The following is a 16,664-nucleotide window of genomic DNA, read 5'->3' on the forward strand; positions in this document are numbered from 1 at the left end:
GAGAAAGCATTTGATAAAATGCAACATCCCTTCATAATTAAGACTCTTAGCATGATTGGTATACAAGGGTCATTTCTCAACACAGTGATAGCCATCTAGGCTAACCTATAGCTAACATTATACTGAATGAGGAAAAACTAAAATTTTTTCCACTGAAAACTGGCACTAGACTAGGCCACTCACTTTTTCCATTTCTTTTCAATATAGTGCTGGAAGTCTTAGCCAATGCAATCAGAAAAGAATAATGTAAAAGGCATTCGAATAGGTGAAGAGTTTAAAATATCTTTATTCACAGATGACATGATGGTATACTTAGAAGACTCAAAGGTTTCCATGAAAAAGCTTCTCGAAGTAATAAATGAATACAGTAAAGTGTCAGGATACAAAATAAACATCCAAAAATCTGTAGCATTTCTATATACAAACAACAAGTTGAACGAGCTAGATCTGAAGAAAGGAATCCCTTTTACTGTAACCACAAAATGTATAAGATGCCTAGGGATAAACCTAACTAAGGAAGTCAAAGACCATTACAAATAAAACTATGAAAAATCTGAAAAAAGATATTGAAAATAACACAAAAAAGTGGAAGGACTTCCCATGTTCCTGGATTGGAAGAGTTAATATAATAAGAATGGCAATTTTACCCAAATTAATCCACCTGTTTGATGCAGTTTCAATCAAAATACCAGAGACATTTTTCATGGATCTAGAAAAGACAATAATAGAATTTGTCTGGAATCATAAAAGACCTCATATTGCCAAAACAACCCTGAGCAAGAAGAGTAGAGTGGGTGGCATCTTACTCCCTGACCCAAAAATATGGTATAAAGCTGTGATAATCAAAATAGCATGATAATGACACAAAAATAGAGAGATGGACCAATGGAACAGAATAGAGACCCCGGAAATAAACTCCTAAACATATAGCCAACTGAGTTTTGACAAAAGATACCAGTCAATACAGTAGGAAAAGGAAAACCTCTTTAGCAAATTGTGCTGAGAAATCTGAGTATCCATCTGCCAAAAGATGAAACTGAATCCCCATCTTTCACCATTAACAAAAAATCAACTCAAAATGGATCAAAGATCTGAACCTAAGACCTCAAACAATAAAACTACTGGAAAACCCTGGGGAAACTCTGGGAGACATTGGAGTAGGCAAAGACTTCTTAAATAAGATTCCCAAAGCACAGGCAATAATCACTAAAATAAACAAGTGGGATTATATCAGATTAAGAAGTTTCTGCAGAGCAAAGGACACAGTAATTAGTGTGAATCAAATATTCTCCCTTCAGAATGGAGGAATATTTTTGTAAACTATGCTTCAGATAAGGGACTGATAACCAAAATACACAGGGAACTCAATCGACTTACCTGAAATAAAAAAAAGATTAACCCAATTAAAAGATGGGAAAATGAGCTAAACAAAAAACTCTAAGGAAGACATACAAACAACCAAAAATCATATTAAGGAAATGGTCAACATCCCTCATCATAAGGGAGATGCAGATTAAAACCACAATGAGATACCCCCTAAACCCTATCAGAGTGGCAAAGATTTAAAATGACAAAAAATGGTAAATTGGTAATGTGATGAAAGGGGAGCTCTCCTACACTGTTGGTGGGAATGTAAATGTGTTTAGCCACTGTGGAAAACAATATGGAGATTCCTCAAAGATCTACAAATAGAACTACCATTTGTTCCAGCAATTCCACTCTGAGCATCTACCCAAAGGACAGAAGGATGCTCAGTCAGAAAAGTGCTTGTACATCAATGTCTATTGCAGCATTATTCACGATTGCTAAGACATGGAACCAACCCAAATGTCCAAGAACAGATGAAGAATGGATTGAAAAAGTGAGGCACATTATATTCAATGGAATACTATTCAGCCATAAAAAACAAGACCCTGGCATTTGATAGAAAGTGGTCGAATATGGAAGATTTATTGCTGAGTGAAGCAAGTCAGTTTATGAAAGAAAGATGTTGTAGGTAGCCACTAAATATATAGTGACTGTTCACACTCTGTGATAGAGATTGAAATATTGGAGGGCATAAAAGCAATGAAAATAGTTAGGGATGCTGAAGGCAATGTGGAACAGGGGAGGAGGTTGAAGAGAAGAGTATAGAGAAGGAAATCAGGAAAAAAAAATAGAGAGCCATGATATTTGTGGTACACAAAAATGGATTATTATTTGTTAATGATAATATATATAGCATTCTCAACTGGACTAGTCTGAAAAGTATTTCACATTGGGTAAAAATATGATAATAATAGAAATAATAATCTGAATAAAATGAAAAGCTATTTGATTATGATGTGGACAGTAATGTCTTTGTCTTGACTGATATGCACAGTAATCATGATGGAAAAACAAATGTTATATATTGTAAACATGTATGTGATTAAATGAATGTAAAACATTAAAAATTAATGAAAACAAAAGAAAAATATCTGTCTCAAAAATCCCTGAATTTTTGGAGGCTTTTTAAATTCCCTTTCCTGTCTTGCATTGTCACAATCTGAACTGTTGCTCACCAGAGAAAGAGAAAATACTCCTCAACAGGGCATGGTCATGCCCTAATTGTTTTCCCTCCATTTGTCCATCCTGACAGGATTTGGAGAGAGAGAGAGAGAGAGAGAGAGAGAGAGAGAAACAAGCTGATTCTGCATATTAGTTTGTTCAAATGAGACTTTAAGTTGATGTAATTTGGGACACTAATTTGAGAAAATAATTCTGAACCCTCCCAGTGGTAAATTTGGACATGTTTACATATTCAATTCAAGCACATTCTGTTAGTACCACCATCAAGTGGAATATATATCTATATCTGAATATATCCTGACTGAAGCACTTCTACCATGTGCCGCACCAACCACCACTCTTATCAAGCTCTCATACTCTTTCCTGGGTTGTTGTGATCGTTTTCTAACTCATATCTCTATTTTATCTTTGCCAAAATTGTTCAGTCTCTTTCCTTCAGTCTCTCCCCACACAGTAGTGAGAGTTATGCTTTTAAATTGCAAGTAGGATGTCACTGCTCTGTTAAGAAACCTCCAAGAGCTTCTGAACTTACTATTAGGTAAAATAACAATCCTTAGACTGTTCCAGAAGGCCCTGAGCCATCTACCATTCCAGTCCCTCCCCAACTACATCTCTGACCCTCTCTCCCTTGCCCATTGTGCTACAGCCACACTGGCTTCCATTCTGGTCCTCAGTCATTCTTGGCATATTGTCAGTTTGGGGTCTTTGCTCTTCTTCCCTCTGTTTGAAAATCTCTTTTTATAGTTATTTCCATGGTTCATTCTCATTTTCTTTATAGAACTCTGCTCTTATATCACTGTATCTGGAAAAGCCTGTCCTGATGTCACTCTGTTAAACTACAATCCTTTGCTCTGCACTCATTATCCTGTTTTTTTTTTTTCCTGTATCTTTTGTCCTTAGAAATTGCCACTATCTAACACACCATATGTATTTATTACCATGTTTCATTACACTGTCTTTATTACCTTGTTTTTCATTGTCTTTCTCCACATGAATATAAGTTCCATGAAAAGAGATTTTTATCTTCTTAAAAAAAACTCTTGAAGCTAACTTTTAGAAGAGTCAGTAGAACATGGTAGAAGGCTAATGATTATTTTAATAATTAAATACATAGAGAAGAAAACTCCTCCACGGCTCCTGAGAACTAGTGATTTCAGAGAAAAAAGAGAAATAAAGATTTTCTACTGATAATTCACCCTGCAGCCCACAAACTCGAGCCTCTCTAGCCTTCTCTCTGTCTCCGTATCTCTCTGCCTCTGTCTCTGTCTTCTTATTTTTTTTGTAATTTTTCCTTTTAAATTTTTTTAAGGTATTCTCTTGCTTTCAGCCCCGCCTTTATCTTGCTAATAATTCCCTTTCCCCTCCTCATCCAGGAGAGGCAAGGGGCAGGCTTTCAGAAGAAGACTCCTCCATGGCTCCTGAGAACTAGTGATTTCATGAGTTGCACATGTGCGCAGCATGGTTTTTCATTTTTTGCCTTTTTTTTGAATTATTTTAAAAGTTTTTTCTTCTTTTTCTGTTTCTTTTTTCTTTTTCTTTTTCTTTTTTTTCCTCTCTCTTTTTCCTGCTCTTTTTCTTTTAACTCATCACTCTTATCCTCAATCTCCATTCTCTGTGTTTATAGAGAGATCAAAAGGAACCATAGCCAAACATGCAAATACTATTAGGATTAACATATTCCTCAATATTCACTGAATCTGCTGCACAAAGGGATAAAAATGGAATGGCAAAGAGATTCCAGATCACCTCCTTCTGCATGCTCCTGAGTGCTCAGATTGAACTTCAAGAATTAGGAGGAAACACACCATCCCTCAGATGACTAGAAATCACTGCAGGGATACAAGAAATATGGGGAAGCAAGAAAATGCCTCTCCTCCAAGGGAAAATAATAACTTCTCTTCATCCACAGAGAGTTCAATGGAAATCATGGAAATATCTGATAAAGAATTTAGAATATTCATAATAATGAAGCTAACAGAGATGGAAGACAAGAGAGACAATGAACTGCGGGAGAGGCAGGAGAAAGGAGCTGATGAGTATCAGGAGGTGAGAAAATTCTTGCAAGATCTAAAAGAGGAATTACACACTTTAAAAAAGAATCAAATGGACCTGTTAGAGATGAAGGCTATAATAAGCACATTCTGTTAGTACCACCATCAAGTGGAATATATATCTATATCTGAATATATCCTGACTGAAGCACTTCTACCATGTGCCGCACCAACCACCACTCTTATCAAGCTCTCATACTCTTTCCTGGGTTGTTGTGATCGTTTTCTAACTCATATCTCTATTTTATCTTTGCCAAAATTGTTCAGTCTCTTTCCTTCAGTCTCTCCCCACACAGTAGTGAGAGTTATGCTTTTAAATTGCAAGTAGGATGTCACTGCTCTGTTAAGAAACCTCCAAGAGCTTCTGAACTTACTATTAGGTAAAATAACAATCCTTAGACTGTTCCAGAAGGCCCTGAGCCATCTACCATTCCAGTCCCTCCCCAACTACATCTCTGACCCTCTCTCCCTTGCCCATTGTGCTACAGCCACACTGGCTTCCCTTCTGGTCCTCAGGCATTCTTTCATTCTTGGCATACTCTCAGTTTGGGGTCTTTGCTCTTCTTCCCTCTGTTTGAAAATCTCTTTTTATAGTTATTTCCATGGTTCATTCTCATTTTCTTTATAGAACTCTGCTCTTATATCACTGTATCTGGAAAAGCCTGTCCTGATGTCACTCTGTTAAACTACAATCCTTTGCTCTGCACTCATTTTCTTGTTTTTTTTTTTTCCTGTATCTTTTGTCCTTAGAAATTGCCACTATCTAACACACCATATGTATTTATTACCATGTTTCATTACACTGTCTTTATTACCTTGTTTTTCATTGTCTTTCTCCACATGAATATAAGTTCCATGAAAAGAGATTTTTATCTTCTTAAAAAAAACTCTTGAAGCTAACTTTTAGAAGAGTCAGTAGAACATGGTAGAAGGCTAATGATTATTTTAATAATTAAATACATAGAGAAGAAAACTCCTCCACGGCTCCTGAGAACTAGTGATTTCAGAGAAAAAAGAGAAATAAAGATTTTCTACTGATAATTCACCCTGCAGCCCACAAACTCGAGCCTCTCTAGCCTTCTCTCTGTCTCCGTATCTCTCTGCCTCTGTCTCTGTCTTCTTATTTTTTTTGTAATTTTTCCTTTTAAATTTTTTTAAGGTATTCTCTTGCTTTCAGCCCCGCCTTTATCTTGCTAATAATTCCCTTTCCCCTCCTCATCCAGGAGAGGCAAGGGGCAGGCTTTCAGAAGAAGACTCCTCCATGGCTCCTGAGAACTAGTGATTTCATGAGTTGCACATGTGCGCAGCATGGTTTTTCATTTTTTGCCTTTTTTTGAATTATTTTAAAAGTTTTTTCTTCTTTTTCTGTTTCTTTTTTCTTTTTCTTTTTCTTTTTTTTCCTCTCTCTTTTTCCTGCTCTTTTTCTTTTAACTCATCACTCTTATCCTCAATCTCCATTCTCTGTGTTTATAGAGAGATCAAAAGGAACCATAGCCAAACATGCAAATACTATTAGGATTAACATATTCCTCAATATTCACTGAATCTGCTGCACAAAGGGATAAAAATGGAATGGCAAAGAGATTCCAGATCACCTCCTTCTGCATGCTCCTGAGTGCTCAGATTGAACTTCAAGAATTAGGAGGAAACACACCATCCCTCAGATGACTAGAAATCACTGCAGGGATACAAGAAATATGGGGAAGCAAGAAAATGCCTCTCCTCCAAGGGAAAATAATAACTTCTCTTCATCCACAGAGAGTTCAATGGAAATCATGGAAATATCTGATAAAGAATTTAGAATATTCATAATAATGAAGCTAACAGAGATGGAAGACAAGAGAGACAATGAACTGCGGGAGAGGCAGGAGAAAGGAGCTGATGAGTATCAGGAGGTGAGAAAATTCTTGCAAGATCTAAAAGAGGAATTACACACTTTAAAAAAGAATCAAATGGACCTGTTAGAGATGAAGGCTATAATACAGGAAGTCAAAATCTCCCTTGAAAGTATTAAAAGCAGACTAGATCATACAGAAAATAGAATCTCAGATGTAGAAAATTGCTGGCCTAGAAAAATCCACCGCAAAGATTGAGAAAATTGCCCCCCCATAAGAATAATAGGCAAGAAATACTAGACACCATCAAATGTTCAAACATCTGTATAATTGGTATTCCAGAAGGTGAAGAGACTCATAAGGGCATTGATAATCTATTCCATGAAATGTTGCAAGAAAACTTTCCAAACCTAGAGAGGCACTCAAAGATCCAGTCCTAGGAAATACAAAGGACTCTAATTAGAATCAATCCAAGAAGATCTTCTCCAAGACACATTATAGCCAGATTGACCAAAACCACAGAGACAAAATATAAGATTGGCAAGAGAAAAATGGCAAGTTACCTACAAAGGGTATCCAATCAGGCTAACAGTGGACCTCTCATTGGAAACAATGCGAGCGAGGAAAGAATGGGAAAATATAGTTGAAGTGTTAAGGGAAAAAGCAATTTCAACCAAAAATACTGTACCTGGTGAGAGTATTCTTTATATGGGAAGAAAAGACAACATTCTCAGATAAACAAAACCTGAAAGAATTTACCAACACCAGACCAGATCTCTAAGAAGTTCTCAAGAGAGTGCTATACCAGAAAAATTAAATACAGACACACAGAAATAAGAGTTCAAAAACTAAGAAAATGGCCAACTTAATTGTAGGGACAAGTCTGGAGTTGAATGTTATATCCCAGAATTCAATCAGGAAGATTGAACCACAACAGAAGACAGATTAAGTACATGAGACCGAACTGGTGAAATAGAAGTTTATGACTTTTGACTAAAACATTGCTGATTTTCTTCTAGGCTTTGTTTTCTAGTTTTAAGGATTTTTGTCCTGTCTTGAGCTGTCAATAGGTTCCTGTACCTGCTATTTGAACAGAATTCTAACCTGCTTCCTGGCTTTAAGTTTTAAGCAAAGTTCCTTAGCATTTCTTTGATTTATTAAAGTTAAAACTGCTTTTCTTGAAATTACCAGCTAACCTTGCTATTGAAAGTAGTTAGATTAGGGACCATCCGTTAGCGTAATGGCTATATCACTGGACTCCCATGTAGTCGACCGTGGTTCGAGTCCTGGACCTGGTGGCTTAAATTCACGCCAGGCGTGTGTGCATGTGTGCCCAAGATCCCGAGAGGATCTGTCTCTCTCTCTCTCTCTCTCTGTCTCTGTCTTTCTGGCAAGTTCACATGCCCTATAGCAAATATAGCCTCTCCTCCCACCCCCAAAAAAGAAAAAAAAACTAAAAAGAGAAAGTAGTTAGATTATATAAGAAATTGTGTGATCAATAAAATGTGTGTGTATGTGTGTGTGTGTGTGCGCGTGTGTGTGTGTGTGTGTGAAGGAATGGAAAACAACTGTAGACACCAGAGATAGTGTGGGAGGAGGGTGGGAAAGGGCAGAGGGTCAGAAACAGGAGTGATCTATATCTATATCATCTATATCTTTATCTATCTATATCATGTATCTGCCTATATATCTATCTATCTAGAAATGGAAAATTATTGATGACAACATGCATGATTAAGCCACTATGCAGTGTATTCTGGATGGGAAATCACATTCTGTATACTGTGACAATGCTTAAGGAATAAATGTAAATTAATTAATTAAAATATGTTACAGAAAAAAAAAACTCATGGAAATACATGTAATGGGAAAACTATGTATGAATTTCTAAAAGTTTTTGTACCAAAGTAAATTAATACTTTAATTGTAAAATAAAAAATAAAATAAAAATAAAAGTGATTAAAAATAATTAAATAAATATATAACAGTAATGTTTTATTTTTCCCAAATTAGGTTATGTTATAAATATCTGTTTGTAACTTACTTTTTACTTTTTTTATACATTCAATCACTTTATTTCACTTGTAAAGTGAATGTTCCAACATGTGTACATTTCTCACAGTCCATTTGACAATACTATAAAGTTATCTTCAACAAAGAATAATCCATTTCTTTTTCCCATAAATGCTTTGCCTCTCTATTTTTCTCCTTAATGTCCTTCCTCAAACTACTCTTTCACCCACCCTCTTCCCACACTGTGTCTGGTACTGACAACCATTTACTATGTTTCTATATCCTTTAGTCATTCAGTTTCAGTCATAGCGTGTGGACACTCGGTGTATATTAAGTGGCAACATACAATGTCTTTCCTACATAGTCTGTTTTTTTTTTTTTATTTTAACATTAATGTTTTCTCATCTTTCTATGCAGATATACAAGGAATAGTCTCATTCTTTTTAAAAAATAATTATTTATTTAATTTAATTTATTATTATTATTTTAATTTGCTGCAGGACACATGTGCTCACTAGAGAGAGAGAGAGACAGAGAGAGCAAGAAAGTGAGAAAGCAAGCCACCAGGTCTGGGACTTGAACGATGGTTGACCATGTGGCCACCTCTGGCTTTAGTTTCATTCTTCTTAATACCTGCATTAAACTGAATAGAATCAACAGAGAACTTTTCCTTTTCATAATGTTCATGTGCTAAATATTACCTATTAACTTAGTTCATTAAGATTGCTGTAGCAAAATACCATAGACTGGGTGGTTTATAAGTAACAGAAAGTTATTTCCCACAGTACTGGAGTCTGGCAAGTTGAAGGTGAAGTTACAGGCAGATTGATTATATGGTTAGGGCCTGCTTTGTTGCAGACAGATGTCTAATGCTTAGTTCACTTGGTGGAAGGAGAGGGATATCTGCAGAGCATCCTCTTTTTTTAAAAAAATATTTTATGAATTTTAAATTCACATTTAATTATTATACAACTTATAGCATACAATACGATTTTTCAAAGCATGTATGCAGTGCAGGTCAATCAAGTCAGAGGCACTACCATTTTTTTCTCTAGTTCTCGCTGTGTTTTTCTATTTTCAATAGAAAACTTTATGTCCTTTTGCCTGGTAAATGTTTTTATCTGAGCCCTTTCTATCCACCCATTACTATCCATCCCCTCTCATAAGGTCTCTGGCATCTACACTTTCCCTTCCTATTATTATATCTTCAAACCTTTCAATTTCTGCCATAGAGTGCAGACATTCCGTATATATTGAGCGGAGACATAGAGTGTTCTCTTTCATAGTCTGTCTTGTATCTTTTACCATTAAGCCTTCCATATTCAGCTACTTTATATCAAATGACAGGGTCTTATTGTTCCTTATGGATGAGTAGTATTTCAGAGTGTATATATGCAACATTTTTTCAATCCAATATTCTTGAGCATTTAGGTTGATCCCTAGTTTTAGCAACTGTATACAGTGTTTCAATAAACATGGATGCCCCAGTGTCTTTCTGAGTTTTTTAATTTTTTATTTCAATCCTTTGGGTAAATACCAAGGAGTGGGTTTACTGGTTTATATAGTAGTTACAGTTGTAGGTTTTGGAGGAATGTCCATTCTGCTAGGTGGCTGTATTAATTTGCATGCCCACCAGCCATGTAGGAATGTCCTATTTTCAGCAGAGCCTCATCAGCACATGCCATTTTTTATTTTCTTGATCAGATCCATTCTGACTGGGGTTAAGCACTAATCCATTACAGTTTTGCTTTGGAGTTCTCTATGATAAGAGGCATTGAACATTTTTTCATATGTATTTTGGCCATTCTTAGGTCTTCATTAGACAGTTGTCCAATTTTTTCCCTCATTTTTTAAATTACATTTGAACCCTTTAGAAACATATACCCTCAGATATATCACTATTCAGTAAAAATCTATTCTAGTTTTTAGGAAGCGTATGTGTCACAAACTCTCTTGCTTCTAGTTTCTAAGACTTCACTAAGAATTTATCAAAAGGTAGGCTCTGACCTATGGGATCCTGAACCTTGAGGTTTTAAATGTATTGATTACTATAAAACAATTCCAAATAGATGAACTTATTAATCCCCAGATGTTTTTCTTCTGAAGTGGGCTAACCATTTGAAATTATCTAGTCCATTACAAGAATATTCAATTCCTTAAGCTTTGTGATCTGTTCTTTGGAAAACCTGGTAAAAAAAGCAATTTTTCTGTACAAGAAGGATGGGTTTATCAGAACATATTCAATATTAGTTATAACACAAAGCAGTATAGATAATGTATAGATGTGCTGTGTTTACTGGAATGACGACTTCATAAGCTAGTAACTACTCTAATTATGAGACTGTTCTGAACCAATGAGATCCAAGTGTAGTTAGCTGCAGGCTACATTCAACTCCTTAATATGATTCTTGGTATTTGATGTTGCTTAAAAATAAAAAAAGGGTAAGTAAACAAAAATATACTCATACATGATTACATTTTCAAGAAGCTACTCTTTGCAGAAGTAAACAAGAGAAACTTTCAGGAAGCTGCTGAGGGGGAACTGGGTGGTTTAAAGCTATGACTTTGGTAAGCACCCGAGTGAGCTGTGGGAAGGCATCTGTAAGAGTAGATTCTGCAGCATCCAAGGATAATTCTCTATAAGAGGTGGGTATTTTCTCCATCTAAATTCTGAGGCTTTCAGGAGTTGAGGGCTAGAAACAAGATCCAAAGAAAAAAGCCACTTCACAATGCTTAAGAAAAGTAGGTGACCTTGCCGTTAGGCTCATGATGCTAAATGGCCCAAAAGCCTTTGGTGGTGTGATATGGGTTAAAAACGAAAACAAAAACAAACAAACAAAAAAACCCTAATACACAAACCATGTAACAACACTAAAATCAAAGCACACTTTTTCGTTTAAAAAAGTATTTAGAAAACAAGGCAATATTTATTCTTTTTTCTCATCATCTGGTATGGGGTCTGTCGGTGGCTCCCCCACTGTTGCACTATTGCTCTCCGAGCCAGTGTTACTATCACTGGTTCCCTCCCCTGCCAGGCTGTCGACCCCCTCCTGCCCTCTCTCCTTGTCCTCAGGAGTAGACGTGCCTTCTTCCCCATTCTCTTGGCTCTCTGTCGTCCCTTATTCTTAGGTCTTCATTAGACAGTTGTCCAATTTTTTCCCTCATTTTTTAAATTACATTTGAACCCTTTAGAAACATATACCCTCAGATATATCACTATTCAGTAAAAATCTATTCTAGTTTTTAGGAAGCGTATGTGTCACAAACTCTCTTGCTTCTAGTTTCTAAGACTTCACTAAGAATTTATCAAAAGGTAGGCTCTGACCTATGGGATCCTGAACCTTGAGGTTTTAAATGTATTGATTACTATAAAACAATTCCAAATAGATGAACTTATTAATCCCCAGATGTTTTTCTTCTGAAGTGGGCTAACCATTTGAAATTATCTAGTCCATTACAAGAATATTCAATTCCTTAAGCTTTGTGATCTGTTCTTTGGAAAACCTGGTAAAAAAAGCAATTTTTCTGTACAAGAAGGATGGGTTTATCAGAACATATTCAATATTAGTTATAACACAAAGCAGTATAGATAATGTATAGATGTGCTGTGTTTACTGGAATGACGACTTCATAAGCTAGTAACTACTCTAATTATGAGACTGTTCTGAACCAATGAGATCCAAGTGTAGTTAGCTGCAGGCTACATTCAACTCCTTAATATGATTCTTGGTATTTGATGTTGCTTAAAAATAAAAAAAGGGTAAGTAAACAAAAATATACTCATACATGATTACATTTTCAAGAAGCTACTCTTTGCAGAAGTAAACAAGAGAAACTTTCAGGAAGCTGCTGAGGGGGAACTGGGTGGTTTAAAGCTATGACTTTGGTAAGCACCCGAGTGAGCTGTGGGAAGGCATCTGTAAGAGTAGATTCTGCAGCATCCAAGGATAATTCTCTATAAGAGGTGGGTATTTTCTCCATCTAAATTCTGAGGCTTTCAGGAGTTGAGGGCTAGAAACAAGATCCAAAGAAAAAAGCCACTTCACAATGCTTAAGAAAAGTAGGTGACCTTGCCGTTAGGCTCATGATGCTAAATGGCCCAAAAGCCTTTGGTGGTGTGATATGGGTTAAAAACGAAAACAAAAACAAACAAACAAAAAAACCCTAATACACAAACCATGTAACAACACTAAAATCAAAGCACACTTTTTCGTTTAAAAAAGTATTTAGAAAACAAGGCAATATTTATTCTTTTTTCTCATCATCTGGTATGGGGTCTGTCGGTGGCTCCCCCACTGTTGCACTATTGCTCTCCGAGCCAGTGTTACTATCACTGGTTCCCTCCCCTGCCAGGCTGTCGACCCCCTCCTGCCCTCTCTCCTTGTCCTCAGGAGTAGACGTGCCTTCTTCCCCATTCTCTTGGCTCTCTGTCGTCCCTTCAGGGTGTGTCTCCTCTGTCTCCATGGCAGGCTGTCATCGTCCTTCTTCTCAGATTTGTTCACTGCTTTTCCTCAGGATCGAGGCTGCTCTGACTGTGCTCCACTTGCTCTGCCACCTCCTTCTCCCTTTTCTCCTGCCTTTTGTGGGCCTATTCCTCTGTCTGTGCAATCTCTGCTGCAATTTTCTCCATATCCACTTCTACCTTCAGACAGCACAACCGTTTAAAATTCATTGTTAAATGAATCTTTGCATTCCAGAAATTTCCTCTTCTTTTCCTGGTGTTCTTCTGTTTTCACTTCTTCTTTCCCTCTTGCTGAACTGCCTTTTATTTTGCTTTATTTTCTGATTACATTGGCTAAGACTTCCAGTACTATGTTGAAAAGGAGAGGAGAGAGTGCACATCCTTGTCTTGTTCCAGTTTTAAGTAGGAAAGTTTCTGACTTTTCCCTATTCAGTATGTATAGCTATGAGTTTGTCATATACAACTTTTATTGTGTTGAGAAACGTCCCTATATAACTTTTAGTTATTTTCTAACTTCTGCTCACCAATGGATGATGATTTGAGAGGACATCATGTTATCGACTCAAATAAAGAGAGTACAATATTTCTGAACATCACGAGTTGTAATGTCAGCCTTAGAATCCATCTCCAGTTGGCGTTCTGCAAAGTCCATGGGATTTCTCTTTGGATAAGAGTTTTTGAAGAGGAAGGAGAGGATCACAGAAATGTATACCTAGTTTCCTTTCTCCCTCTCTGTCCTATTCTCCTTCTTAATTTGTCTTTAAGTTCATCTGTCCATGAACTTGAGCCCATATTTGCATCTTCCTTCTCAAACATGATTCTGTCTCACTCTATTTTGAAGAGGCTTTACAGGCAGGAATTTTTTTTTTTTTTTTTTTTGCTTTTGCCAGAAAACATTTTATTCAACGCCACATGCCATGTGAAAGTATATGCAATCATTCTAATTTTCTTCAAAGTCCATTTTATGCCATCTTGAATCCTCTGAATTTTTCTTTTGATTTTTAGCCCTGCAAAGGTGCAGGATCTGAAGTTCTACTGGGCAGGACCTGCCAGGCACCTGGGGCCAAGTCCCTTCTGGTGTCTGTGGGACTCCAGGCCATCTGCACTTAACAGCCCCGTCCTTGCCCAGATCCTTGCCAATCGTGAAGCAGTTGAGTTTCTCTGCCATTGTTTTTTCACCCCAAAATTTCCAACGTAGGAGATTGTATTGATACGGGACCCTGAGGGGAACACATTGCAGCATGCCTACTCTCAGGCAGGTCATGGTCCAGTGGAGTGGACAAACACCACAGGACACACACAGGAAGAAAAATAACAGGCAGCACCACATGAATATGAAACGTTCCAGGCACCTTGAAAATGTTAAGGAGGAGGCCCCTGCTTCCATTTGAAAGGGCTGGGAAGACCTCATTCAGGCAGTACAAGGGAACCTGAAAGGGGAGGCAGGGTCTGACAGAGAAGCAAGCAGAGAGAGGACAGCAGGGGCAGGGGCTCCAGAGCCTGGACACGCCTCAGACTTTCAGGGAATGCCTGGTAGCAAAGGTGCAGTGGGAGATGGCACTGAGGGGGAGGCGGGCCCACACCGTGGGAGGTTGGAACTATGGCAAGAACTTAGATGGGGGAAAGGGGAGAGCAAATCTTTGGGAGCAAGGAATGATGACATTTTCAAGGATCCATGGGTGGACTCAGGGGCTCCTGAAGCTTCTGAAACTATAGCCAGAGCTGTGCTCACACCTAGTATGCATGGGTGAGCATGAGGTTCTGTCTATAACTTCCTCTACTTCCTCAAAAGACCTCACTATTCAGGGGCCAAGTTCCTGGAGCCAGGAGAGAGAAGGTGCTCACCACCACTTGTGGTTTTTATCTGCATCTCCCTTATGATGAGGGATGTCGAGCATTTCCTCATATGCTTTTTGGCTGTTCGTATGTCTTCCTTAGAGAGACTTTTGTTCAGCTCACTTTCCCATCTTTTAATCGGGTTAATCATTTTTTTTCGCATAAGGCACTTGAGTTCCCTATGTATTCTGGTTATCAGTCCCTTGTCTGAGGCATATTTAACAAAAATATTTTCCCATTCTGAGGGTTGTCGGTTCACACTTGTTACTGTGTCCTTTGCTGTGCAGAAACTTCTTAGTCTAATATAGTCCCACTTGTCTATTTTAGGGATTATTGCCTGTGCTTTGGGAGTCTTATTTAAGAAGTCTTTGCCTACTCCAACGTCTCCCAGAGTTTCCCCAGCATTTTCCACAAGTAGTTTTATTGTCTGAGGTCTTAGGTCAGGCAGGAATTTTTTTTTTCCCTAAATCTTCTCTTCTGAAATTCTTTACTGAAGGTTCAGTAAGTATGATTCTGTGTGATAAATGCAGGTATATAATGAAAAGGCTGAGCCTGCTTTCATAAAGGGAGAAGTGGAAATAGTGAACTAGGCATTTAATAAAATAATTGTGGTTTTTTTATTTTATTTTTATTTTTGCCAGATGGCACTTGCACATTCCAGAGAAAGAGATAGAGATAGTGATAGAGAGACCTCTAATGAGGAATCTTCACACCACATTTCTTTTTCCCTGTATTTTCTCATGATTTCAGGATTCTGGGCACACACAGACCTGCCCAGTGTGTTGCCTCTGGGACTTGAACTTCAGTTAGTCATGAGGATCCAGCTCCGTTTGCACAGTGCTTAATCACTGTGCTAAGGGGATGGGCCAACAAATAACTATGCTGTTGTACATATATAAGTGAAGAAAAGAAGTAATGTAGATGAAGAAAACGTGGCTGAGTTTAATACTTCCTTTTCCCAGACCCATGTGCAGCCTGCTGCCTGTGACACCATGGCTAGGTCTGTGTTTCATCTTTAGCTGCCTTCCCCATCCTACTTTCCTTCTACCTTTTGCATTGTTACTGGAATACTGAGGCAGGTTCTGGTCAGGTACAGTAGGGAACAGAAGGGGAGACATGCTGGGACACTGAAAGGGAGAAAAAGACTGAAAAACCAGTTATTTCACTTCAACTTAATGAAAACCACATTCTTCTCTGCCCTGGTGTCCCTCTGGTCAAAAGGAGCATTATGCTTCATTACGGTAAAGCAAGTGAAACCAGAGACCTAGAACCAGACAACTCCTGGGTTTGGAATTTTAAAGGACCAGGCCTAATGGAAAGCACAGGCTGGCAAGCTTAAGAATAAATTACCCCCTACACTTGAATCACACATGGGGCTAAGAACACATCCTCTACCTGAAAAAATGCCTAATGGAATCAATTGGAACCATAATTAAAGGAAAAAGGCACCTATGCCATCAGCTCAGATGAAGCAAGAAATCTCCTGACCATTACCTCACAGAACCCACTCCTCCCGTGGCCCTTCAGGGAGCAACTCAATCAAGAGCTCCCCTCTCACACTGTGGAGGGCATTTTCTTCCTTGCCTCACTGAATAAACTGCCTGTTTACCTACATCCGTATCTATCATTCTTCATGGGTTGTGGACAAGGACCTGTGTCTTGCTGCAGGTTCCGGCCTGATCACCTCTGTACCCCCTGCATCTTCTCATGTCCATACCTTCTCTAGTAGGTCATTTATTTGCAAATCTTTGAGACCTTCTGAGAACCTAAGATACTGTCACCCTATTAATGAATATTGGCAATGACTTTGCTAAGTGTTTGATCGATTAATGTTTGGAATAGTTGTAACTCCTGATTAAGTACCAAAGAACTTTTATTTCCTGGAATCCACTTTGAGCTATAAAGTTATAATCACAT

General features: G+C 37.8%; 1 pseudogene; it reads right to left on the minus strand.

Annotated features, from left to right (window-relative positions):
• Positions 1-13,037: 13,037 nt before the first annotated feature.
• The window catches only part of LOC102490563 (interferon-induced very large GTPase 1-like), a 38,585-nt pseudogene continuing 34,958 nt past the window's right edge, over positions 13,038-16,664 (minus strand).

The sequence above is a fragment of the Tupaia chinensis genome, unplaced genomic scaffold (genome assembly GCF_000334495.1).
Source record: "Tupaia chinensis unplaced genomic scaffold, TupChi_1.0 Scaffold139491_1, whole genome shotgun sequence".
Lineage (NCBI taxonomy): Eukaryota > Metazoa > Chordata > Mammalia > Scandentia > Tupaiidae > Tupaia > Tupaia belangeri.